General features: G+C 31.4%; 1 protein-coding gene across 4 annotated transcripts in view; it reads left to right on the top strand.

Moving 5' to 3' along the window:
- Positions 1–26,024, top strand: part of LOC140437561 (chloride channel protein 2-like) — a 293,059-nt gene that overhangs the window by 153,970 nt on the left and 113,065 nt on the right. Inside the window, exon 1 of one of the 4 annotated variants that reach the window (XM_072527156.1) lies at positions 14,292–14,482. The exons of 2 other annotated variants lie outside the window; for them this stretch is intronic. The gene's annotated coding sequence lies outside the window, so the exon portion shown is untranslated. Of the gene's footprint in view, positions 1–14,291; positions 14,483–14,784; positions 14,804–26,024 lie in introns of those variants that run through there. One more of the 4 variants, XM_072527157.1, reaches the window with a different exon arrangement.

The raw sequence follows: 26,024 nt of genomic DNA, 5'->3' as shown, positions 1-26,024 counted from the left end.
ATAAAATATGCATCTTTGAAAACGTAGTTGTTTTGAAAATCTGTGTCATATATATTTTCCTGTCAGTCTTTACAAATTTTTCTTTTTTTTTGTATTCTTTTTTGGAATTGGATTAGGGGAGACTTGCACTGTACCGGATACCTAAAGCTTTTTGAAAATAATGTTTTTGGAAACAGATAAAGAAAATAAAAATAGTTTATTTTTTATTGTGCCACAGAAACACTTGCCCAGTAACAGAATCATTTAAATACGTTAATCGCAAGGGTAGCATAATAAAATCCATGATTTTAAATATTTTGTGAGTTATGTAAATATTGTTGAATTTTATTTGTTGACAAATGTTCATGTTGCGCAATTTTCACACTTATAAGAAAGTAGATTTTCTTAATCCGTACTCACCACGTGCGCCCACCCCTTACATGTGGTGCACTGTATCCAATCTTCATTTGTAGTTCCTTCGCAGATAAGAGACTCGGTAGTTTCTTCTTCTTTAGTGTTAATTTCTAAACTTCCACTAGTTGGTATCGTTGACGTGAAAAGACTCTTCTTTTGTTTTTTCTTTGTTCAAGCTGTTTGGTTTGTTTTTTTCTCGCTTGTTGCAATTTCTTTTCTTTTTTTTCTGCTGCGTTTGTGATCTTCTCTCGTGATTGCTTAAACCCTATCTCAAATATAGTTTTATATGGAGATCCAGTCAAAATCTCACTCTTTTCACTTTGTCTCTTTCTTTGAATAATTTTCTTCCTGAATCAGCAGGATTCAGTAGCCTCAGTAGCCCAGTAGTAGACTCAGTAGCTAAAGGTATAGCTACTTGTTGCCGAAGATGTGCAGGACAGAAAAACTTCAACTGCGGAACACGATTTTAGTGGTTTTTCAGAAGAAGTAGACAATTAAACCTGTTTGTTGCAGCCAATAGTGGTCGAGATGTAGGAATTAGAGTGCAAGGGACTGTATCGCTGAGACTAAAGTATTGGTTAATTCACTTTGCACAAGCGTTATTGTACGCGGCCTTAAAGGGTCTCATTATTGCTCTGTCAAGTGGCTGAAGTTTGTGGGGGGTGTGAGGGGGTAGACTTATCTTGTGAATATTGTGGTATCTCGCATATATAATTACTTGTAGTTACTTGTGAGAACTGTGACCATCAAGTATCAAAAGAGCCGGACTTTCTTTAGTGTGATTCACTCAAGCAACAAACATTTTTAGCCAAAGTAGTAATGAATTGCAGTGATTAAGGATGCGACATCGGTAAAAAAACATCGATGTTAAGCGTCGATGGTAACATCGAACCTGGACATCGATAGTAACGATATATCGAAAATCGATGATATAGAAACATTGATGTTTTTTCAAGTGTTAAATAATGCGAAAATAATAATTTACATAAGTAATATATAAACAACACAGCCACAACACAAAGGCTACTGAAAACGGCAGAGATAAGGATACTGAGAAGAATTACACGAAATATGCTGAGATATCGCAAGAGAAGTAAAAACATTAGAAGAAAATGCAACGTATAGTGTATAAATGAATGGACACAAAATAGAAACTGCCAATGATTCACTCATTTTATTCAGAAGCAAAAATACTCCCCTCCGGAGCATCCTTCTTTAACTCTTCTGCCATTTTAACCCTACCAAATACAAATAATAGGGTACAAATACATCACCTGTCGCGTTGAAAAATGGAAGCACAGTTACATTTCTGCCTCTCTCTTCCCTAAAATCCAACAAGATTTTACTAACCTCCTTTTTCCTTTTTGTGATAGAACCATTGAGGCATTATCACGTACCACAGAAACTTTCGTCTCATTGCAATTAAACACCTTTGAGGGAGTTGAGGTAACTTTTGATAGCAGTAATTCATATTTGTTGAAGAAGAAGTCCACTTGTGGTTTGTTGAAAACGCCATGCTCTTTGAATACTTGTTGACTGTGGTTTTCGCAACGAAAGTTGGGGATAGTGGCTTAAAAATTCATAATAAAACTTGTCTCCTGCAATCTTTTTTTCTTTATTAAATTGGTGCGGAAGTTCTAAGTGCTCAGCTAACTTAAAAGCAAATCTTAAAAAACACTTTTTTGTTCATAGGCATTATCTTGTTGTCTATATCTATTAAATGCTCAACTAATTTGATATGTAGCTCTTCAGAAAATGTCTTCTTAAAATGATCCATAAGTGGGTTCATAACCACTCATAATGTCCCCACCTCCTCTTAGCTGTTTGATTGTGTCTGCCAGCGTGCTCTTTGTGACAGAAAAATTAAAAGAATAGCTTGCCTTATAGTCATTTTGTTTTTCAATACTTGTTTGATTGCTATTTTCATGGAGTCTTCTGACCAAACACCCTTTTTTTCTCTTTACGCATTGTGTTCAATGTACCTGGAAAGAAAAAAAAATTGGTGAGCAAGCACAAAATATTTGGTGTCCGATATTGGGCAATTCATGACTGTCCGATACTGAAAAAACGTTGTGAAGAGATGATTTAACGTTTTCCTTACAAACTAATGTGTATAATTAAATATCAACACTAGGAATCCTAAGATTTCCTACTTGGCGAAACTAAATTCATATCTTTACCACTGTGCTTTCTAAAACTTGCAAAGCAGACTGATTGATGAATTAGTCGGCAAGGGAATCTATAATTTGCATTCCACATGCCGTTCATCATGGTCAAAATTCGTAGTGAATTCAGTTTCTGGTACTCCAAACAGAGTAAAGAATTAAAAGATAATGACTGTATTAGATTTTTGTTTCGATGCAGGGCACCCGCAAGCCGCTTATACGTAATCCAACCTCTTCAGTTCTCGTCAGAAATTAAATATCAATTACTTTTATCCATTGGCTATATCAATTAACACAAACTATAAGAAAATAAAATCTACTTACCAGGCATCACAGTTTAGAAACTTAAAACTTAGGTCAGTAAGCCGTCAAAGCGACAAAAATATATATTCCTCACTCACTGGTTACTATAAGACTGCTATCTAGCAGACTTTATCGGAAACACACTCTGTCCGGTACTGGGCAGTCACCGGTACTGGCAAGTCTCCCCTACAGCACAACCAGGTATTTTTATTCTGAAATGTCTTTCCCGAAAAATACTCCAATTGTCGTAACTATAACATATCTTAACTAAATTTGTGTTGTATTTTTGTACTCAGTGAATTTTCTTTTTCTAAAATGTGAATTTTCTAAGTGAAGTGATATATCTTAATATTTATGTGTAGGTTGAATTCTGTAGTGTTTTTATTTTATACGATTTTTATAGCATTTTGTCAAAAAACAATTAAACATAATTAAGAACCCTCTTATTTGACATTAACTCGAAATTTTTGATTGTTCTCACTTATTAACAGATAAGATAACGATAATTAATTTACTTTTTGTCTAAATTATCTTATCTAATTTGATGTAAAACAAACATTATTCTCTTTCATCTAATATTTACCTTAAACTAATTTAACATTTTTGAGGTGATATATTAGAGTATGATATAAAATAACACTATCGTTAATGCAGAATCTTTCTGGCATTTTTTTTACTTTAGAGCTGAAATTTATGCAGCTACTAAAAATTATTAGTTAATTTTTTCCTACAAATTCCATTGTAATTTAGGCGAAAATAGAACAACGAATTAGACACTCTTTTCGGAAAGGAAAATCTAGACAGACTCATATTCAATCTTCATCTTCTTTCAGTACCCTTCTGTCAGATTATCGAACGTTGACGATAATATTGGCAATCATAACTTTGTTTACGGCAGAATGAAACAGATTGGCGGATCTATCTTGATACTCTCGGAGATTTTCGGGGCCAATATGGGACTCTTCTTCTTGCGAACGTTCCATGTATTATGAGATTTAGAAGATTATACACCTCTGGATGTCTCATTACATGGCTAAAATATTTTAACTTTCGAATTTTTATTGTTTTTGTTATTTCTTTTTCATTCGATGTAAAACTATTTTATTTGTTATTCTATCAACCCCACTTATCCGTAATATTATTCAGTAGATCCACACCTTAAATGCCTCAATTTTTTTTATTAGTGTCTCTGTAAGGGTCCAGCCCACCTTGCCATACAGCAATATGTAAAATATATAGCAGGGTATTAATCTGATTTTAAGGTTTAATTTTCAGCGTTTTTTGTCGAAGCATTCTTCAGTTTTTAAATCTCTGACTGTCATTGCATCTTCGACATCTTCTCGGCATGACCGTGTTGGTCTAACTCTTTTCTTCTAGTAAACGGAGTCCATTTTTTATCTTTTTAGGCCATTTATTTTCAGGCATTCTCTGCAGGTGTCCATACCAGTTTAGTCTTTTGGCTTCGACAGTATCTAATATGTCTAGGTCAATTTCCATTTCTCTCCTAATGTCTACGTTCCTCACCCTATTAAGTCTAGTATGCCGGCAACCTCGCCCCCAAGTCTTAAGTACATTTCCATGGTGTTAATTTTTGATTTATTTCTTTTATTGATTTCCCAAGGTTTGGCGCCATAAAACCCAATGGTTTCTATTATTGTTTTATAATTTCTTCTCCTATTTTATTATTATACAATAGTCCGTGTAGCTATCTAATGGCTGATCTTGCTTGGCCAATCCTAGAATGTATTTCCTGCTTTTGATATTATTTTGACTCCCAAGTATTTGAAAGTTTCAGTTTTTTGTATATTAATTGTAAGGCCCCACTTGGTGTACTCCTCTTTCAGTTTTCTATGCATATCGTCTATATCTGGAGTCTATATCTGATATGAAGTAAACTATATATGGAGTAAACTTTACAATGAAGTAAAAACTTGTTGTGTAATTGATATGTGTAATAAAATATTCAATCAAAAAACCAAATGGGTTACAACTATTCAAATTGTTGAAAACGAACGTTTTACATCTTATCACACCATGTTTAGTGAACTTGGAAGTACTTCCTAAATAACCTCATCACGAAACAGTCAATGTGTTTAGATTACATATTAAATGCTTAAAATTATAGATTGAAACGACATATTGTCGATAAATTAAAGAATTAACTTTCCAGGAACACTATGGTTCGGAGTCGAAACTACACCCATATCTGGGTTGATCAGAAGATACCAGTCAAAAATGAATAATGCTTCTCTGTTTTTTTACTTTGTTCTAAATTCTCGAGTGCAGTGTTCTTAAGAAAAATTTTAGTACATGACTAATCATACTGATGGTGCGATGTCGCTATATTGTCTAGCGTTAATTTTTTTCCGGTATCTTTACAAATGTTGACAGTAGCCACTGTGTTGGTAGATGCCCTTTTTCGTATATTTTATTGAAGAGGTTTAGAAAAAAATATTTAGATTTATCGTCGAGTACTTTAATTACTTTGCTGGCAGTTTCATCTGGCCCGGTTGCTTTCCTATTCTTTGATAGATTTATAGCTCTTTACATTTCATCGAAGGTTATATTTGAACCAGTCGATATATTTTTCATTGCAATTTCTGCTCTTTCCTCGGCAAAGAAGTTCCTCAATATATCCCATCCACTTCTTCAGTTTGGCTTGTTCTTTGGCTATATTATTTCTTTGTTTGTCAAGTAGACTACTTGCAATTTACATATACAATCCAGTTACTTCTTACACATTTTTGTACATGTCATCCTTTTTCTGCAGTTCTTCTAGTTCAAGACATTTCAAGCTCCCCCATATCTCTCGATTCTGGTGTGTCCTAATCAAGTTTCCAGCAATTCTTTTTACGTAGTCTCTCCAGTCTTGTCTGCCTCTTATTCTGTTTCAGTCGTTGTTGACTGTACATTATCTTTCCACCTTTTTGGCGGCCTTCCAACGGGTCTTCTGCTATACGGCTTGTTGTTTTTACAGATGTTCGCTAATCTATCTGGTCCCATTCGGTTTACATGTTCGTTCCAGTTTTTTTCTTGTTTTTATCTACCTGTTAATATTTTGAATTTTGCATTGTCCGCGTATACTTCTGTTAGTTTGTCTGTCTCTTAATGATATGCCCGCTATTGATCTTAATACTTTCATTTCGATATTGTTGATTTGTTGTTTCGTCTTTCTTGTATCTGTCCTTGTCTCCGCTGCATATGTTAGCATTGGTCTTACTGTTGTCTTGTATACTTTCATTTTGCTTTCCATGGTCAGATATTTGTTTCTCCATATGGTTTTTTGGAGGCAACCACTTACTCTTGCCGCTTTTGATGCTTGCCTTGTGGTCTCTGTTCTTATAGTGAACATAATCAAAAGAGTAATTAATAATAAGTGTAATTAAGAGCGTTCATATTTCAATCGAGAGAGTATATTTGCTGACTATACGTATTTAAGTCGCAACCGCGAACCATCTCAATTGTAAGCACGTTGAAGTTTACAATAAAGTGAATTTCTTTTGGGAAAAATGTTAATGTAAACCCAAGTTGGGCTAGTGGGGAAAAAGCTCAACGCCACAGTCTCCCCTCAGTTTTTCTTTGGTCCTCCTCTTCTATTCCTTCCAGGAATTTTCAGCAAGTCTTTTTATCAGGTGATTAGTGTCTAGATTTGAAACATTTCTGAACCATTTTAAACTATGTTCTTTCATTTCTTTAATGTTAACCTTCCTTGTGACCCCATCCATCCAATCATTCTTATTATAGCAGTCTTATGGCAGTTTTATAAAATTTTCCTTTCAGTTTTATTAGAACAATTCTGTCACACAACATGCTATTCGCATTCTTCCACTTCATTTATCCCATCCTATACTGCATGCATCTCCATCTACTCTCTAGATTGATATTTTGGAGGTATTTCTTTACTATTTAACATCGAACGTAAGTACTTAAAACTGCTACTCTTTATAATCCGATCATGCAATTAAAGCACAGATATCTTTAATAAATGGATTTTTGTATTATTTTTGGTAGTCTATTTTAGATAACTATTTAAGCAGTTCCACCTGGAACAAAAAGGTACATCGATGTCTACGTGCCCGGCTAAGTACAAGCAGTGATTCATTCAAAATAAGTTACTTAACATATCCAGAATTGAAACATAAATAATGCAAACTATTATTACGATCTTCACAGTTCTGAAAATATTTTATTGTTGCATTTTCAATTAACTCTATTTTATGGATGTAAACCGCAATTTTAATTACAAATACTTTATTTTTGACGTTTCGTTTTCCACCTCATATTTTGAGAACACTTTCCGAGGTGGTACATAATCCAAACCGACATCTATAAAGTATTTTTAATTTTTCCCATAATGTAAAATACGTTTGTTGCCATAAAATAGATTGGTTAACTTTCACAATGTTTGCTACATCGAACCAGCATAATCTGGTTATAAATACCTGCCTTTAACCACAAATATTTGTTTAGAAAATACTTATTTATCAAAGTTTTGTTAAATATTCCCACAAGATTTACTTTTTATTACTTTAATCGTCTGAAAATACAATAAAAATCTGTTCTTGATGATTTATTAACCTCTAAGTATAAAATGTCAACAAACAATTTGGCTATCAGTATCAATATAAACTTGTAATCCACATAAATCACGCAGATTGTTGGTATAACAAAAGAATTTGTCTACATTTCTTATTTCAACGCATAGCAATCTATCTTCTTTTCTATGCCTCTGGATGAATTTCCCGTTGCTGATTTCAAATTCCTGTGAATTGATCAAAGCAACATATTAAGATCGAATAATTTCATGAATTTTAATTTCTTAATGTGTGATACGGACAGCTCTTTTAATATTCTTTATTAACTATTATTAGTAAGGATAAACCACAATTGATAAATTCGAACTATTTTATTTTAAGATAGAGCTTAACGACTTTTATACACGATTTGAAAATGCATAATAACCTAGTTTTTGTAGCAGATGATTACAACGGTCTTTATAGAGGACTCTTCAATTATTATAGTAATATGATCATTATTAGGCTTTGCATAATAATTATCACATAACTTATTGGTCAATATCTTGGTCAAATCACAGACGTGACTAGTAAAATTACAGTTTTTTACAAAAAAATATTCTTTATTCATCAAAATCTTGATCTTTCATTCATCTTTTAGCGGGGATCCAATCATTTCAACACTTTTCTGATATTTCGATGTCGCCCTTGAAAAACGATTTTTCTTTGCCTTCAAAATAGGCTTTAGTTTCGGCGATTTCGGAGCCATATCTCTTACCACGCAGCATTTTTAGATCGGAAATCAGGTAGTCATCGTTGTGCGCCAGATCTGGACTACACGGTGGATGCGGAAGTAATTCAAAGCCCAGTTCGTGCATTTTTGCCATCGTTTTCATCGACCTGTGACAATAAACCAACCAGCAGTCCCTGTTAATTGTTTTTCATGTTTCAAAATATAGAAGTCATAACCTTTCCGGCAGTTTGTAGCGTCTTTCGTCGCTTTGGAAGGCCTTCTCTAAAAATTCATTAGAGTCGCCATCTCATGGTTCGACCCGGGACTTATTGACAGTCGTATTACTTTTAAGTAAAATTTTATTCGGTGTCTAGATTACGTTCACTTGCCGAGGGTTTACAACTGGTGCAATAATCATTTGTGGACAACTAAAAATCCACACCTTACAAGAAAGAATCATACATATTGTTTAAATAAAATGGTTTCGCATTGTTGGCAACCGCATCAAACTAGCTTCCTTTTCCTTCCGTTTCCATCCCTGGTGGTGAAACTTTGAAATCTTAAATAGCAACTCCTATTTTTTATTGCAGATTCTGATTCTACATAACATTCTTAAAAAAACTAAATTCAGTACTATAAAATTAGTTTACAGACTTCTGATCTGTATATTATGTCAAAAAAATTAGATAAAACTTGATTACTTTTTTACGTAGAATCCTAATTTGCAATAAAAAATGTGATTTTCCATTTAAGATTCCCTAGTGGATCCCCGCCCAACACCAAGGGTAGGAGTGCGGGGTAGTGTTTAGTAGTTTAGTACCAATCGATAGATTTCTGGAAAATATGAAAACGTGTTTTTTGGCTTTTCATTTGGAAGTATATTTCTTGAAATATTAGACCGTTTCCATAATTTTCCTAGGGTATCACGACAAATCGTTTTTTCCAATTAGAACGCCATCTATCAAAAATTCAAACAAATTGCACCCTCCCCGCTCCCCGCTCTAGGGGGTGTATCTAGGGAGTCGTGTTGAACGTCATTCGATAGATTTAAAAAACGTCATTCGATAGAAGTGAATACTTCTTATAGCGTGTAATCACTATATGGAGGTTAATAAAATTTTGTGTTTGCTTGTTACTGTATTGTTAATATTTTTTATAATAACAATACACATTTAAATTCTTTAAAATTTAGAAAAATCTTACTTTTTTCTTTAAAAATGTTGTTCATGAATATGGTTAATTATGAATTAATAATTTTATTTAATTATAATTTTATTTAATTTTATTTAATTTTATTTAATTTTATTTAATTTTATTTAATTTTATTTAATTTTATTTAATTTTATTTAATTTTATTTAATTTTATTTAATTTTATTTAATTTTATTTAATTTTATTTAATTTTATTTAATTTAATTTAATTTCATTTAATTTTATTTCATTTTATTTAATTTTATTTAATTTTATTTAATTTTATTTAATTTTATTTAATTTTATTAAATTTTATTGAATTTTATTTAATTTTATTTAATTTTATTTAATTTTATTTAATTTTATTTAATTTTATTTAATTTTATTTAATTTTATTTAATTTTATTTAATTTTATTTAATTTTATTTAATTTTATTTAATTTTATTTAATTTTATTTAATTTTATTTAATTTTATTTAATTTTATTAAATTTTATTTAATTTTATTTAATTTTATTTAATTTTATTTAATTTTATTTAATTTTATTTAATTTTATTTAATTTTATTTAATTTTATTTAATTTTATTTAATTTTATTTAATTTTATTTAATTTTATTTAATTTTATTTAATTTTATTTAATTTTATTTAATTTTATTTAATTTTATTTAATTTTATTTAATTTTATTTAATTTTATTTAATTTTATTTAATTTTATTTAATTTTATTTAATTTTATTTAATTTTATTTAATTTTATTTAATTTTATTTAATTTTATTTAATTTTATTTAATTTTATTAAATTTTATTTAATTTTATTTAATTTTATTTAATTTTATTTAATTTTATTTAATTTTATTTAATAATTTTATTAAATTTTATTTAATTTTATTTAATTTTATTTAATTTTATTTAATTTTATTTAATTTTATTTAATTTTATTTAATTTTATTTAATTTTATTTAATTTTATTTAATTTTATTTAATTTTATTTAATTTTATTTAATTTTATTTAATTTTATTTAATTTTATTTAATTTTATTTAATTTTATTAAATATTATTTAATTTTATTTAATTTAATTTATTTTATTTCATACAAATATTTTAAAATAAAAATTGGTCAAATCGATCCCGTCATTCTCGAGTTGTTATAAAAAAATAAATTATATAAAATTATAATAAATGTATATGTACGTATATTATATATATATGAACTTTGATCAGATAAAAGGCATATATCGAGCACAGTTTAATTTAATCTTGCCCAAGTACTTTCGATCCCTAGATCATCTTCAGGGGCATTTCGTCAATTGCGGCTTATCCGGCAAGAACAAAATGTCATTCTGTCTCCGGCTTCTGCAAGTAATGTAGCCTTTCTTAAATAATTTTAAAGTGTTTGTTTGTCCTTTTGTAGTGTAGTGTGATGTACATTTATATGTTTATGACATTTTGTTCTTGCCGGATAGGCCGCAATTGACGAAATGCCCCTGAAGATGATCTAGGGATCGAAAGTACTTGGGCAAGATTAAATTAAACTGTGCTCGATATATGCCTTTTATCTGATCAAAGTTCATTTATTCGAGCATTCAACCTTATATTTATTTATTATATATATTACGGTATACCGCAAGGTTAGTACAGCCGTCTCGATTTTTGAGTCACGCTAAATAGGATTTGGGACCCGTGCAAAACATAATACCAAACGTTAAGAAGTATTAACTTCAAACTATTAAACACGTGTTTTTCAGTATTGTGATCAGACGTTCATTGTGCAAAAAATTCAACCGTCTCGCTTCTTTTGACACACCGTATTAAATAAAAAAGCAACTGATATCCATTTAGTTAACAGAAGATCACCTTTGCTGAATCCTTTTCTGAATCCAGCTTGTTTCTTTGCTTGGTATGTAGTTATTAATTTTGATAATAATCTTTCACTATTTTTATTAATTGTTGTAGAGTCTTGCCTTTAAGTTTCGTAATAAGATCATAAGATCTGTATATTTGGTTGGCGATCTTCTTGGACTTCTTTTCCCGTGGACCATGTTCCACTGTAAACCTTTCCAAACCATTTTTTTTATAACGTGGCCTAAGGACTTATCTCTTCTACCTACTTCACTGTCCCCTTGGTTTGTTGTCCATCATGGTTTGTTATAAAGGAGCCGAGATAAGTAAAAGTGTTAACCGCTTCGATGTTATAGATTTTCTTTATATTTAAATTATTTGGGTTCTTTCGATCTACTATCAATATTTTAATTTTGTCTGTGAATTTGAAGACCGACTTCCAAACTTTTTTCCTCAACTCTTTGTATGAGTTCTTCTAATTCTTCTTTAGTTACAGCATGCGGCTGGTATCATCAGCGTACCAAATGTTATTAATTTTGGTGCTATTGATGCTTCATTTCTGTTTCTCAGTTCTTTAAAATATGTCTCATAATCCACTCACCGTATATATTGAAGAGCATGGGACTTAGTAAGCGCCTCTTTCACATAATCTTGTTGATAGAAAAACACTTAGGAAATTCATTTTCTACCCTGACTTCTTCGTCTTAGAGTGTCTTCTCCCTACGGAGGTTGGCAATCATAATTGCTATTTTTATTTTTGAACTTGCTGCTCTAAGCAAATCAATCGATCTGCATTGATACCAATCACGTAGATTCTTCATCCATGAGTTCTGCCTTCGACCAACAGATCTTCTTCCTTAAATCTTTCCCTGTATTATGAGTCTCAAAATTTCATGTTTTGATTCCCTCATCACGTGGCCTAGTTGTTCCAGTTTTCTGGTTTGTATAGTGGTGATTAGTACTGTTTCTTTTCCAAACCTCTCCAGTACTTCTTTATTTGTAATTCTATCAGTCCATGATATTTTTAATACTCTGCGGTATAACCAGAGTTCGAAAGCCTCGATTCTTTTTAAATTGCATTTTTTTAATTTTCAAGTCTCAGCTCCATATAATAATATTGAAAACATATAACAGCGAATGGTACGTAGTCTGATCTCCAAATTTAGATTTTTGCACGTTAGGAATGGCTTCATTCGTATAAATGCTGATCTGGCAATCTCTATTCGCCTGTTTATTTCTGCAGTATGATCATTGGATTCATTGATCAAGTTTCCCAAGTACTGATATTTTTCTACTTGTTCTATCACGTTAGCATTGATTGTCAATAGGTTATGTATATTTTGTGACCTTTTTGTAATTAGCATGTACTTCGTTTTTTTAGCGTTTATAGTAATTCCCATCTCAGCACTATTCATACTTAAGCTTTCGATAAGATGGTGTAGATCTTCTAGACTCGTTGCTATGATCACAGTGTCGTCTGCATATCGTAAGTTGTTAATTAATTTTCCGTTAACGGTAACTCCCGCTTTGATATTATTGAGCGTGTTTTGGTTAAACAAAAGTGGCGATAAAACACATCCCTGTCTAACTCCTCTACAGATCTTCATGTCTTCTGAGTGTTGCAATTCAATTTGAACTATGGCACTTTGGTTTCAATATAATCTTTGTACTATATTTATGATTTTAGTGCCAATGCGCTTGTTCATAAGTATTGATATTAGTTTTTCATGTCTTAATTTATCGAAAGCTTTTTCGTAGTCAACAAAGCACAACTGTAGATCAACGTTTACATGCCGACATCGCTGACCTTGACTTAGCCACGGTTATTGTCATACAGATTTTTAATTAACTGGATTAAATTATGGGGTATACCATTTCTTCGAGAATGCTCCATAGTTTTTACCAACGCATGTAGTCAGATGCTTTGGTGCAGTCAGTATAGCACAAATAGGTTATTATGTTGAATTCGCTGGAGTTTTCTTCTACTTGATTTATGATTAAAATCTGTGTACTAGTGCCTCTGCCAGGCACAAAGCCCGTTTGGTTTCGCAGCAATTGTGGTAAGATGTAATATTTGAAAAGCTCTAATATATTCTGCAGAATCACTTTTCTGGTATGTGAAATGAGCTCTATCTCTTTCGGACTTTTTTCTAGATAGGGATGTATATTGATTTAGTCTAGTCCTTAGAGCAGATTCCATTGCTCCATATTAGGTGACACATTTTATGAGAATTATCAATGCCTGCATCTAGGATCGCCAAAACCATTCCTGTGATAATGTTGTCTGCTCCAGGTGATTTGTGAGTTTTCAGCTTTCTCGGTGCAGTAGCCACTTACTCTCTCAATATTGATTATTCTGTTTTGGGACATTTAAGTTGCAAATGATTTCCTGCAACTGTGTCCACAGTATTCTTTCAAACGAACTTTGATTTGTATTGTATCAGTTACCAGAGTGACATCTTTCTGACCATCTGACCATCTTTTGAACCATCTTGAACTTTGACTTGATCCGGACATCTTGTTGCATCTTGAAAAAAGGTTCGAGTAATTAGGTTTAATTTTTTTAACATATCTCGTGCTTCGTTTTTATGTATATACTGTTCGATTTCGTTGCCTACGTCTTTACATAGCGGCATTATTTCTTTACTAAGCTGTAAAGTATTTTGAGCTTGCTTGAGGTATTTTGAGCCCTTGGTATTTAGATCTTTTTTGGGTTTTAATAATAATATATTATTACTATTTTAGTTGGTAACTTATACATAACATTTAGAAGGGTTATAGGTATGTAGTTCTGTAATGTGTGAGTGGTGTTAATACTTACTGCATGGGTTGATACCTTGAAAATAAATAAACGTCGCATTCAAAGTTATTTAGTGGTACCAAACAATGCATTGATGAGGTATGCATACTGAATTGACACGTGTATTAATCGCTATTGTGTATTTTAAACATCTAAAAGAATATTACTGTAACATGTCGTTTTTTACACGTTAGTTCATTGATTATGTACTTAATGAATTATATAACACTGATTTATCTATAGCTAATTTCTTATCACATCTTAATAAGCTCCAATCAATTGTTTAAAATCTTCAAAGTTGCTGATAGTATATTAAAAGTGTTTTGTTATTGTATTTACTATCTACTCGAGAGTTGGATAGTATCCAAAGAAAAACAATTGCCTCTGTCCTATTTTTATGGTGTCCCCAGATTAATAAAAGTGTAAATGTGTATTTTGTTAATAAATCGCTTCCCGAGTCAGTGAAAATTATTCTGAAACAATAAAGTGTTGTTAGTTTGAAAGAAAATCAAGTGCTCGAGAATTTTGTCGCAGGCTTTGTTGCGTAAGTTTATCTTTTTTATTTTTAGTTTTTATTATTTTTGTCCCAAGGCTTGTCTGAGTCTGTGTGTAGTTAAATATTTGTAGTGAAAGAGATGCAATTTAATAGAAAATATATATTTATGTGTATGTGTCAAAACCAAAATTGTATTTATTGATTTGCAAAATGTGTAGTACAAAATGTAGATCGATACTGTAGTCCTTATACCTGTGCCGGATCAAAAAAAAAATGATGTAGTGTATTGGTCCGCTAACTGAAAGTGTTTTTTAAAATATGTATACCTATGAAAAAACCAGACTATGACGACTTTAGCCATGGCCTACCGTAAGTTGCTACTATCTACTAATATATGAGGGCATAAAAATATTCGAATATGCTCAAGGACGAAACATGTCATAACTCTGTTTTCTGCATATTTTTAAAAAAAAAATTGACCTGCGCAAACCTTAAATATTTTGTAATATGAGTTTATAAACATACCACAGTGTCATCAAAACAGTATATTAATATTAACTGAATTATACAGAGTGATTCCTAATTAACAGGCGCTATCCGACATTGCTCGCAAGTAAATTTAAATAATGTTTGCTTAAATCAATACGCGATAATATAAAATAAACCTTCTTAGGGTATCTCAGTTTCAAAGAAAGTTTCAGTTTATCGATGTATGTAGAGAATAATTCTATAGTTGTCATAATAAACACGTTAATACTTTTTGGAGTCAATAAATTCGTTTTATTTTTGCTTCCCTTTTGCCGTAAACATTTTTATGCAAATCGAGAAATTTCAGCCTGTGGGTTGTTAATTGTTTGACTATTAGTCCAGTCGTCAGAGAGTTGACCCCTAAAAATTATACGAACAAGCTGAATTTTACAGAGCTTTACTATTTACCACTTTTACCCCCGGGCTTCCCCCTAAAATCCCCCTCGCAGGGGGGCAAAAACGCAAAAAAATCGATTTACCAATAATCTGTACACCGTAGAAAAAATGTAGCTGAGATAATTTTAAACAAAAATGTTTATAAGAATTTTTGTGTAGAATAAACCGTTCTCTTAGAAACAACGCTTGAAGCGGCCGTCGATTTTGCATGTTACTTACGCGCGCGAAATCAATGTTCAATAAAATTTGTTTTAGCTCGACGGTAAAAATTCGATATCTTTTGATTTACGTGACCTATCGACAAAAATCAAGATGCGTTTTAAAGGTGAAGAGTCCAGGTTTCGTGTGCAGTTTTTGTATTTTGCCGCAAATACACTCATATTTTATACAGGTGTTAAGTAAATTAACGTGGCCCAATTTTTGTCATTTTTTATGATTATCGTGAGATCAATAAATTTGATTACTTTCATTGACCAGTTGTAGTAAAATTTCCATTTTTAAGGAATAGTCTTTAAAACCTCTGATATGAAAGTTTAATTTTAAGTGGTGGTAACAAATATGAAGCATTTGAAATATGAATAAAAAACGTAGAACTTAATGTTTTACATTACAAACTATCACACGTCACGGGAAATGCTTTTTTATCATAGTTTATTTTTGCTTTTGGGTGCAAAAGTTTTGTTCTTTTGAAAGACGTACTAGTGTAATAAAAAAAAGTTTAAAATGTTTTAGATTGTTCGTTGTGTGAAAGTTTAAATCCAGCGTTTTTAAGCATATTTCAAATGCCTCACATTTGTTGCCAAACCTTAAAACTAAAATTTCTTGTTATAGGTGTTTAAGGTTAGGATCTAGTAATAGACTAGTAATAGGCCTAGACGTTAATCAGGAAGTACATGCATGTTTTATCGATTTTGAAAAAGCGTTTGACAGAGTACGCCATGATAAGCTAAGAGACATTCTTGAAAGAAAGGACATAGATAATAAAGATCTGCGAATAATTCTCAATCTATATTGGAATCAGAAAGCTAACACCAATATAGAAAATGAGATATTACAAGCAATAGAAATACGTAGAGAAGTACGACAGGGATGCATTTTGTCACCGCTGCTATTTAATGTTTATAGTGAAAGCATCTGCCAGGAAGCCCTTTTGCAAGCAAACGAAGGAATCGTAATTAATGGAGAGGTTGTAAATAATATTCGATACGCAGACGACACTCTACTAGTTGCAAGAACAGTAGAAGAAATACAACGATTATTTACAAATATAAATAATGCCTGCAACAATTATGGCATAAGTATCAATATCAAAAAAACCAAATATATGGTCTCCAGTAAGAACATGACACAACCAGCACATATTAGTCTATCTATCTATATAAGGATTTTTACAGCTGTCGCCGCCTTCCTTCTTTCAACCAACGTCTCCAGTCCTTTCTGTTCTGCCATTCTCCATCTCTACGGTCTCGTCTTTGTATGGCCTCGTCCACTTCATCCCTCATGATCTTCGGGGTCTACCTCTTTTTCTCCTTCCTATTGGGCTCCAATTCGAAATCTTTTCTATTCACCTTGTATGATCTGTTCTTCTCACATGTCCATACCAAATTAAACGTTTTTCTTCGATGTAGTTGAGTATGTCTTGTTCTACTGCCATTCTTCGTTTTATCTTCTCATTTCTGATGTATATATACTTATACTGCGTACCAAGGTGTTATAAATTCTCTTCTTTGTATTTCTGGTAATCTGTCTATCTCACAGTACCCCGTTCATTTGTTTAATACATGTTCTTGTCTGTGCTAATCTGCTGGTTATCTCTTGCTCGGTGGTTCCATTTTTTGAGAGTATGAATCCTAAATATTTGAATTTGTCAGTGCCGTTAATTTTCCACATATTAGTATAAACGGCATTCAAATTGAAAAAGTATCAAGTTACAAATACTTGGGGACTTCAATGCGGTGCTACCGTCGAATGCTGAAGATAAGTTGGGTTGAAAGAGTCACAAACTTTGAAGTAATGCGAAGGATAGGAAAAGACCCAGAAATTTTGTCAACGATCAAACGAAGAAAACTCGAATATTTGGGTCACCTGATGAGAGGACATAAATACGCATTACTTTAAAATATAATGCAAGGAAAAATAGAGGAAAAACGGAATCCAGGCCATAGAAGAATGTTATGGTTGCGTAATTTGAGAGAGTGGTTTGGCTGTACCACTAATGAACTCTTTAGGTCAACTGTAAACAAGGTCAGGATAGCCTTAATGATTTCCAATCTCCGATAGGAGTGGCACAAGAAGAAGAAGAAGAATAGAGCATAACTTCATAGCTATAACTTCATAGTGGCTAGTCAATGAAACGGATAGATTGTATTGATCTCGTGAGAATTATAAAAATTGGCAAAAATCGCGCCACGTTTATTTAAAATTACCTCAGTTACATTTTTTATTTGAAATATTTTTTTATACGGTGTACAGATTCTTGGCAAATCGATTTTTTGCGTTTTTACCCCCTTGCGGGGAGGGTTTTTGGGTTAAGCCCGGGGGTAAAAGTGGTATACTTTTTTCTATCTTTTTGGGGTCCCAAAATTAATATTCTCTGCAAAATTCAGCTTGTTCGTATGATTTTTAGAGGTTCAGTAGCATTTTCGTCTCTGACGACTGGAGTATATACATATTTGAGAGAAAAGTTCTCAGGAAAATACTAGACCGAATAAATGACAACGAACGTAATCCGATTCCAATCCAGGGACAAAATTTTGTATGTCGCATTAAGAAGTGAAATCCCTCTAAAGTTGGAACAGTCAACGGCATATGATTCGAATACTCCAATCTTCTGGTAAAGCTCGTTCTTGCCATACCTGTATTAATAGTTTGTGAAAGGGTTACAAATGTTTGACTGCCACATTTAAATATTTCTTCTAAAGTTCATAACGTTGATCGTTCAATTTCTTCCTGTTCTAGTTCTATATTATCTCCACCTTCAGCTCTACTTTCTCCATTAAGTGGCATACTAAAGTGTTTCTGTCACCTTTTCAGTACTTCTGATTTGTCGTTCAGAAGAATTCCATTATGAACCTTGACTTGGTTTGCATGTGGCTTGAAAACTTTTCTTTTAACTTTTCTTAAAAAATACTTAAAGAATAAAAAGCTAAATTTGTGGTCGGGTATATTGGTTACTAAGTTAATTGAGCTGCTTTTTATAGAAAGAACTTTAAAAAGCGATAATTATGAAATGCTACTTAAAAATGAAATTGTACCTAACCAGAAACACAAGTATTGACGCAATTTTAATGGGACATGGTTTCAGCAAGACAGAGCTCTAGCACATTTTGGTGTAAATGTTCGGCATTATTTAGATAAGACATATCTCGGAGAAAACAAGATTGAGGCGTAGATTAGGTAGTATTGAATGGCCTCCTCGTTCACCCGATTTGTGCGATTTGTGCCCTGTGCTTATAGTATGTGCTATTTTATTATTTTTTCAGTGCTCTTCTTAACTTACTTGTATTCTTCGATTGGTCTGTCCAATATACGATTTGTCGCAGGTCTCACAAGGGATCTTGTAGACTCTAGATTTTTGATCTTGCTGGTTCTAATATGCTTGAAATATTTTTGTCGGTGTTAAATATAGTCCCCATTTTGTTTGTCCTGAGAATTCTGCTGATTTTATTTGCTGTGCTCTTTATATAGGGCAGGATAGTTTTACCAATTGGTTTTTCTTCTTCTACTGAGTCTCTGGTTTAGTTTTGGAATTTATGTTCCTTTTCAATTGCAAACGTGGAGAAACCATTTTTCGTTAACGCTGTTTTAACTTTTTGTAGTTACTCTTTTTTATGGTACTCGTCTGTCAGTTTTTTTGATCTTGTGATTAAAGTTTTGATAACCTAATGTCATTGCGCAGAATGGTGGTTAGTATGTATTGGTTTTACAATCAAAAGAACTACATCAATATATTTATGTACAACACAAAGCGGCCTAGATATCTGTTTTCTTTGAACATATAGAAAAAGCAGAACTAATCTGACTTGGCAATTGCAAGTGTGACCTTGCCGAAACGTCGTCAAAATAATGGTTTTTCTAAAAACCAAAGTTATTTAACGCGTAGGCAAACCTGAATAACCATCAGCTACTTTATTATCATCGGCCAATTAATAAATAGTATTGGTTTGACCTTCTTATCAGTTGGGCTTTTCTTAACTGAATATGCGACAACTAATTGTGTTCTCAGAATAACACATTTAACATAAAATGTAGATAAATTATATTTTATAGTAACCAAATAAACGATAAGGGGATAATTAAAAAAGGTAATGACTGTATTTGTGATAAAGAATTATTAAACCGTAACACGGAAATTAAGCTACGGAACTAAATTTACTAGCAGAAAAAAAAACAACAACAAAATTGATCGCAGCAACAAGTGCTATGCAAAAGTACTGACCCATGGCAATGGACTTTGTATATACATAATAATAATATTTTCCATATTTTTAAAGAAAAATTACCGCCGATTTTATAATTTTTCCTCAAGCTTCCAATTTACAATTGTTTCCAACTTCTTATTCACAACTTCCTTCAAGCTTTTAATATTGTTATTATTTATAAGTTTATTTCTTTTTTTCTTTTTCATTTCAAAGTGTAGAGCCTGATTAGGCATCAAACTTCAATACATTTTCTTCCTACTTTCGGTTTGTAATTAAATTGTAATTACTTAGTTAGCCCATTTTTTGTTCTTTATTTTTACTAGTGATTTGACCCCTCGCATGCAACAAAGGATTTAATCAATTAATATCTACAGTCACTCATTAAATTTTTAAAATAATATACTTCCTGCATGTAAACCAAGTAAATATAAAGTATGATCTGGTGCATTTCTGATCTGACATCAGGTTTTTACTATATCTTCTATAAATATATATATATATATATATATATATATATATATATATATATATATATATATATATATATATATATATGATGGCACGCTATTATACATTATATGTACTATACATCTCATGTCATTTGATTTGATGTGCCATATGCTAGGATTCAGCTAGTTTTTATTTTGCACTTAGTCATAGGCCTTCTTTAGGTCACTAAAGCAAATTTTACCTTATAGTGTATCTATTATCGTCCATAGTGTCATGTGATATCTCGTATGTCGCTCTACATTCATTAATAACGAAGCTGCTGTGTAGTGCCCTTTTGGTAGTCGCCTTGTTTATTTTTTCCATCTTGGTATATTCGCTATATCCTCTGCTTTCATTTGCCACGTCGCATGTTAGGATTCGATTGGTCATTTATTTTGTGTTGGGCCAGAGGCCTGTTTCAAACCAATAAATCTAAATTTGTCTTTTGACTTGAACAATTCTTCGGGTATTCCATAACATTCAAGGGCATGGTTATTTTTCTGCAATTTGATCAAACTGCAGGCTTACAAATTAATCTTACACAAACTCAGTATATGACGAACTTAGTCCCCAGCCACAATATAGTAAATGTCATACTCTTTAATTTTCTTGTATTTTGTTTTCATTAAGTTATTATTGTCACAAAACAGGAAATTATTAATATTCACAAATTTTTTTGTAATTATTACTGTATTATCACATTTTCTTGCATTTTTCGAGAAATTTTTAGGAAACTAAAGCTCAAGTTATTAACTATTGACTTGATAAAATCTAATTAGCATAGCCGTAAAAAACTGAATTTAATTTTTTCCAGCAATTTTGTTTGCACGTGACACTTCATAATACCTGTGCCTAATATTTTCCCTATATTATATAATATTATCCAAGTACCTATTTTACGACTTATAGAAATAGCCAAACTATAAATTATGTTTATGACGTCAAACCACAAAAAGAATTGTACTATGATTGCATGATGCTAGTTTATTATAATAGAAAATTAAATTGTCCAGATCCTGAAATAATGCGACAAAAACGGAGCTGCATCATAAAATATCTACAATTGTTTCAAATTTTACAAAAGCAGGTGCTAGTACAAAGATACAATATTGACGTGCGTCATGCTTTTAAATATAGTTAAATATAACTCAAACTCATAACAATATTAAAAGAAAAACAACAGGAAAATGAAATCCACGGTTCCAAAACGCACTTTGCACAACAGAGTACTCTTAAAACAAAAGAAGCATTAAACTTTGATTTATTTCAACTCTGTGGTATAAAGACTACTCTTATGCTGTTTTTTATTACCTTTAGTAAATAAATCAGTCGAATGCATACATTTTTATATGCATCTATATACAGTGCGACACGTTAAAATTGGAAACATTCTGTAAAATTTGGAGTTATTTTAAATTCAACTATAAATCTATTTTTAATTTTGACAACAAAAATCGTCCTAAAAATACCGTAATTCCAAAAATGATTTAAACAATTTAGATGGTTCATATAACGTTAAATTAATTTTCCGTCGACCGTCCATTTATGATTAATTTTAACACCCTCAAAATCATTGCCCTATTAATGAATGATTTTCTATAACGATTTCATTATAGGCAACACAACATACATTGCTTATATAAATTAATTTAACCAGATTTAACGCTCTGTGATTAGCAGTTACCTGTGGTGTAGGCAACCAAACATACCTATTTATATTCCCACTAAAAAATTATTTAAAATGAATTAGCCGCTGTAAGTACTGTCTGTCATTGTATGTCATTATTTATCGTTAAGTAAATAAAAATTTAAACTAAGATATTTTTATTTCTGAAAAGTACGGTCGACGGAAAAGTTTTGTAATGAACTCGTGAATTAAAATGGCGATTAACAATCTCGAACATTAACGCACTCGCTTCGCTCGTGCGTTAATATATCTCAATTGTTAATCGCCCTTATTAATACACTTGTTGGTTAAATAACTATTACGAGCTATAATCGTAATTTAAGCAAGAAATGCATGCAAATTAAAAAAAGAAACGTCAAAATACATTAACAAGAACCAAAGATATAGTTTTCAGCTCTACTTTTCACCTTAACTACTCCAAGCTGGCTTAATTGGGGCTAAAAATTTGGAAACTTTGTAAACGACTACATTTAAGGTCCATTTTTTTTTCAAACTATTGTATTAAAACTTCAATCCTTACCATACAAATGCCGCTAATTAGGTTTCTTACTCGGTATAGACAAAACAATTATGAATTTAAAAAAAAGAGACTAACTTCGTTTCTAATTATCGTAAGGCAACTTTTTTTTGAATTTATGAAAAAATGCCATATTTAAAAAATTCACCGAATCCATTGCTGAAAACAGAGGTTTTAGTTATTAAGTTATGGACATAAAACTTAAAAAACCTTGTTACCTTGTTACATACCTGACCGAGTCAAAGTACCTAATATATATATATATATATATATATATATATATATATATATATATATATATATATATATATATGCCTTATTTATCTGAATTCTTAAATTATACACTGGATTCCGAGTGTCTTTAAATAACTGACAAAAATTTCTCAGAAAAACTTCGTCAGTTGACAGTCGCTAAAAACATCCTATATTAGTATACACAGTGCGCCGAACCTCTGGATTTCTTTGATTGCGGCTAAACTGTGGAGTACATAACAAATTATTTCAAACAAAACTGATGTATATCAAATACGTCTATACTTCGATTTTCGATTATACAGGGTTAGTCAGAATAATGGAATAAACCAAAGTTGTTCTGTTTTTTAAGTGGAACATTCTGTATATTTAAAAATTTTTAAATGTAATTTTTAAAATGTGAAGATCTTATATAAGATTTATTGACCTAAAGTTGTTAATTTTTAAAATATTTACAGTTTGTACATCATTTTTTGCTTAAACATTTTGTTATATAATTACTATTTAAATGGGAATAAGCCACAATTAAAGGTTAAAATACGTTTATTGTAATTAATACTAATGTTTGTATTTTGAGAACGATTTCCGAAGTGGAAAATAAAAATTAAAACGTCAATAAACGTATTTTAACCTTTAATTGTGGTTTATTCCCATTTAAATAGTAATTAATTTAAAATGCCACAAGAAAATAGCTTCAGAATAATATTTTGTTATATACTCCATAATTTAGCCGTAATTAAAGAAAGCCAGAGGTTGGGCCTAACCTATAGAGATATAATAATTAATAATTATAACAACATACCTCGTTGGATGAAAAGAAGGTTTAAAATTGCGTAAAGATGTGATAAAAGTTACGGAACTGATCGGCAATATTACTTTAAGTTCTTTTGCTATAAAGCCTGCGTGCTGTAAAGCCCCATTCCAAAATCATGGAGAAAATCTAAAATATTAACCTTGTTAAAACCAAGGAAGTACCCAGAAAATTCTAGTAACTACACGCCTGTTTCCCTATTGTCGCTTTTTCAAACTAAACAAGAAACTCATGCTGGCCAGATTAGAAAAAATGTTGACAAGCACCTCATTCCACAACAAGGAAGATTCTGACCCAGCAAATCTTGTACCAATCTAGTCCTCATACCAACAGGAGACGTTAAAGAAGGCTTCGAAAATAACATAACAAAAGCTGCTTTCATAAGCAGCAAAAAGTTAAGTTGATGATAATGTTTTGTCTACTGGCAAAGTTGATAAATAATTCTCTATTTTCATTGGTAATTTGATAGAGTGAATTTTTACCAATGGTTCCTAAGAAAAGCTCTTTTTTAGCTATTTAAGCATTCATATTTCCTATTACGATATTAATATCATTTCTCGGTGAGCTGTCGTATACTTCCTCTAGCTGTTTTTAAAAATCTTCTTTTGTTTCCACGCTATGCTATTCTGTTGGGCAATGTATGTTAATGATTGAGAGGTTAAACAATTTTGTTTTTATTCTTACTGTCAACTTTAAAGACTACTCCAAATTCATTTTTTCCGCTATCTTTTCCACTGTGTAGTATTACATGCGTTTTTGTGTGTTTTATTCCGTGCCCCAGCCATTTAGTTTTTTATATTGCCGCTAGTTTTATTTTATATTTTCGGAGCTCGTTAAGTAGCTTGTGTAGTCCATATTTCTTTACTTAATTCGTCGTCGATAAGACCGACTTATTTATCGTCGATACGGCCGATTTATCCGAGGCTTATTTGAAAGTTTTGTGATTTTGTGCTTTTTATGGTAACGGCCCATTGACCAACCCCTAACCTGGAGGGCCAGAATTTTCTGTAAGGGTTTATTCCCTTAACTTTTATTTCACTGTAAAGTTTTTTAAACTCACATTGTTTTTATTGTATTAATAAATCTTTAATCGATGTTCACGTGTTCGAAGCATTAAAGAAATTTTGTTATCATCTCATTTTTAAACTATATCCTTGAACTAACCATAAAGTTGAGACATAAATAGAAATCTAAAAGAAAAAAGTGTTGAACGAGGAAACATATTCCTCACCTGAATTCATTTTCATAAATTCAAAAATATTTACGACTTATCTTACATAATTATATGTAGGCAATCTGTCTGAGGTGAATAAATTTATTTTTGATTTTATTGTTCCAAATGTTTTAGCGAGTTGCCTGAAATAACTTAACGAGATAAACTCAAAAATTGCTCAGCGGAGAAAAATAAACTACCGTCTACTTATCATCGAAGTGTTTCCTAGAAATTGATTTTTGCGGATAAACACAATAAAGACACTATAAATATTCGTGTAAAAATTGGAAAATTGTTCATTGGAAGTTTAAAACTGACTTAGAATAAATTGGTTGGGTATAATTGAATGAAATAATGAAATTGTTTATATTTAATAGTCATTAGAAAATTATTTTTCATTATTTTACATTTTTATTAGGTATATTATGGTTTAATGATTAGATATGTATTTATGTGTTATGTAATCAATAGTTATCTTCTAATATATCAAACATATTATATAAATTTAAAAATTCTGCGGTTGATAAAGACGACTGATTAAACTTTATCATCTGATTTTTTCAATTTATTCACTTTTTTATAAATATTATCGGACTAGTAATGACTCAAATTAGAAATTTTCCATTGAAAATATTCCACCTGTAAAAATTTGGATAACTTGTTGTCATCTCTTCATAAATTGGAATAGTGTGACCTGAAACTGTTTAAATAGGTTTGTTTTAGTTGGTTGTAGTTCTACGTTTCTACGACTACGTTCTACGACTCCTTCTCAATGGAACAATGCAGTTATTATTTTATTACACAAGCAAGGAGACATAACAGATGTAAAAAAACTACCGTCCTATCAGTATGCTTTCACACGTATATAAATTTTTCACAAAAATTATCAAAAAAAGACTGGACGCTAAATTAGACTTCTATCAGCCTAAAGAACAAGCTGGATTTAAATCGGGATACAGCATTACCGACTACTTACTAGTGATAAAGAACCTAATAGGGAAGTCTGCAGAATACAGCAAACCATAGGCACTTATATTTGTCGATACCATAAGCCATCATAAAATGTTAAAAGCATTGACAGAATGCCGAATAGACCATCGCTACACTAACATAATCAAACATATCTATAAAAATGCCACATCTAGCGTACGACTATCTGAACAAGAAACAAATAAATTCTGTATACAGCGAGGAGTACGCCAAGGAGACACCGTCTCTCCAATGCAATAATAATCTTTGAAAACTTATATCACGCTTCCTTGGAGGTCAGACTAAT

Source organism: Diabrotica undecimpunctata, chromosome 3 (genome assembly GCF_040954645.1).
Source record: "Diabrotica undecimpunctata isolate CICGRU chromosome 3, icDiaUnde3, whole genome shotgun sequence".
NCBI classification, from domain to species: Eukaryota; Metazoa; Arthropoda; class Insecta; order Coleoptera; family Chrysomelidae; genus Diabrotica; species Diabrotica undecimpunctata.
This window is presented reverse-complemented; position numbering and strand designations above follow the sequence as displayed.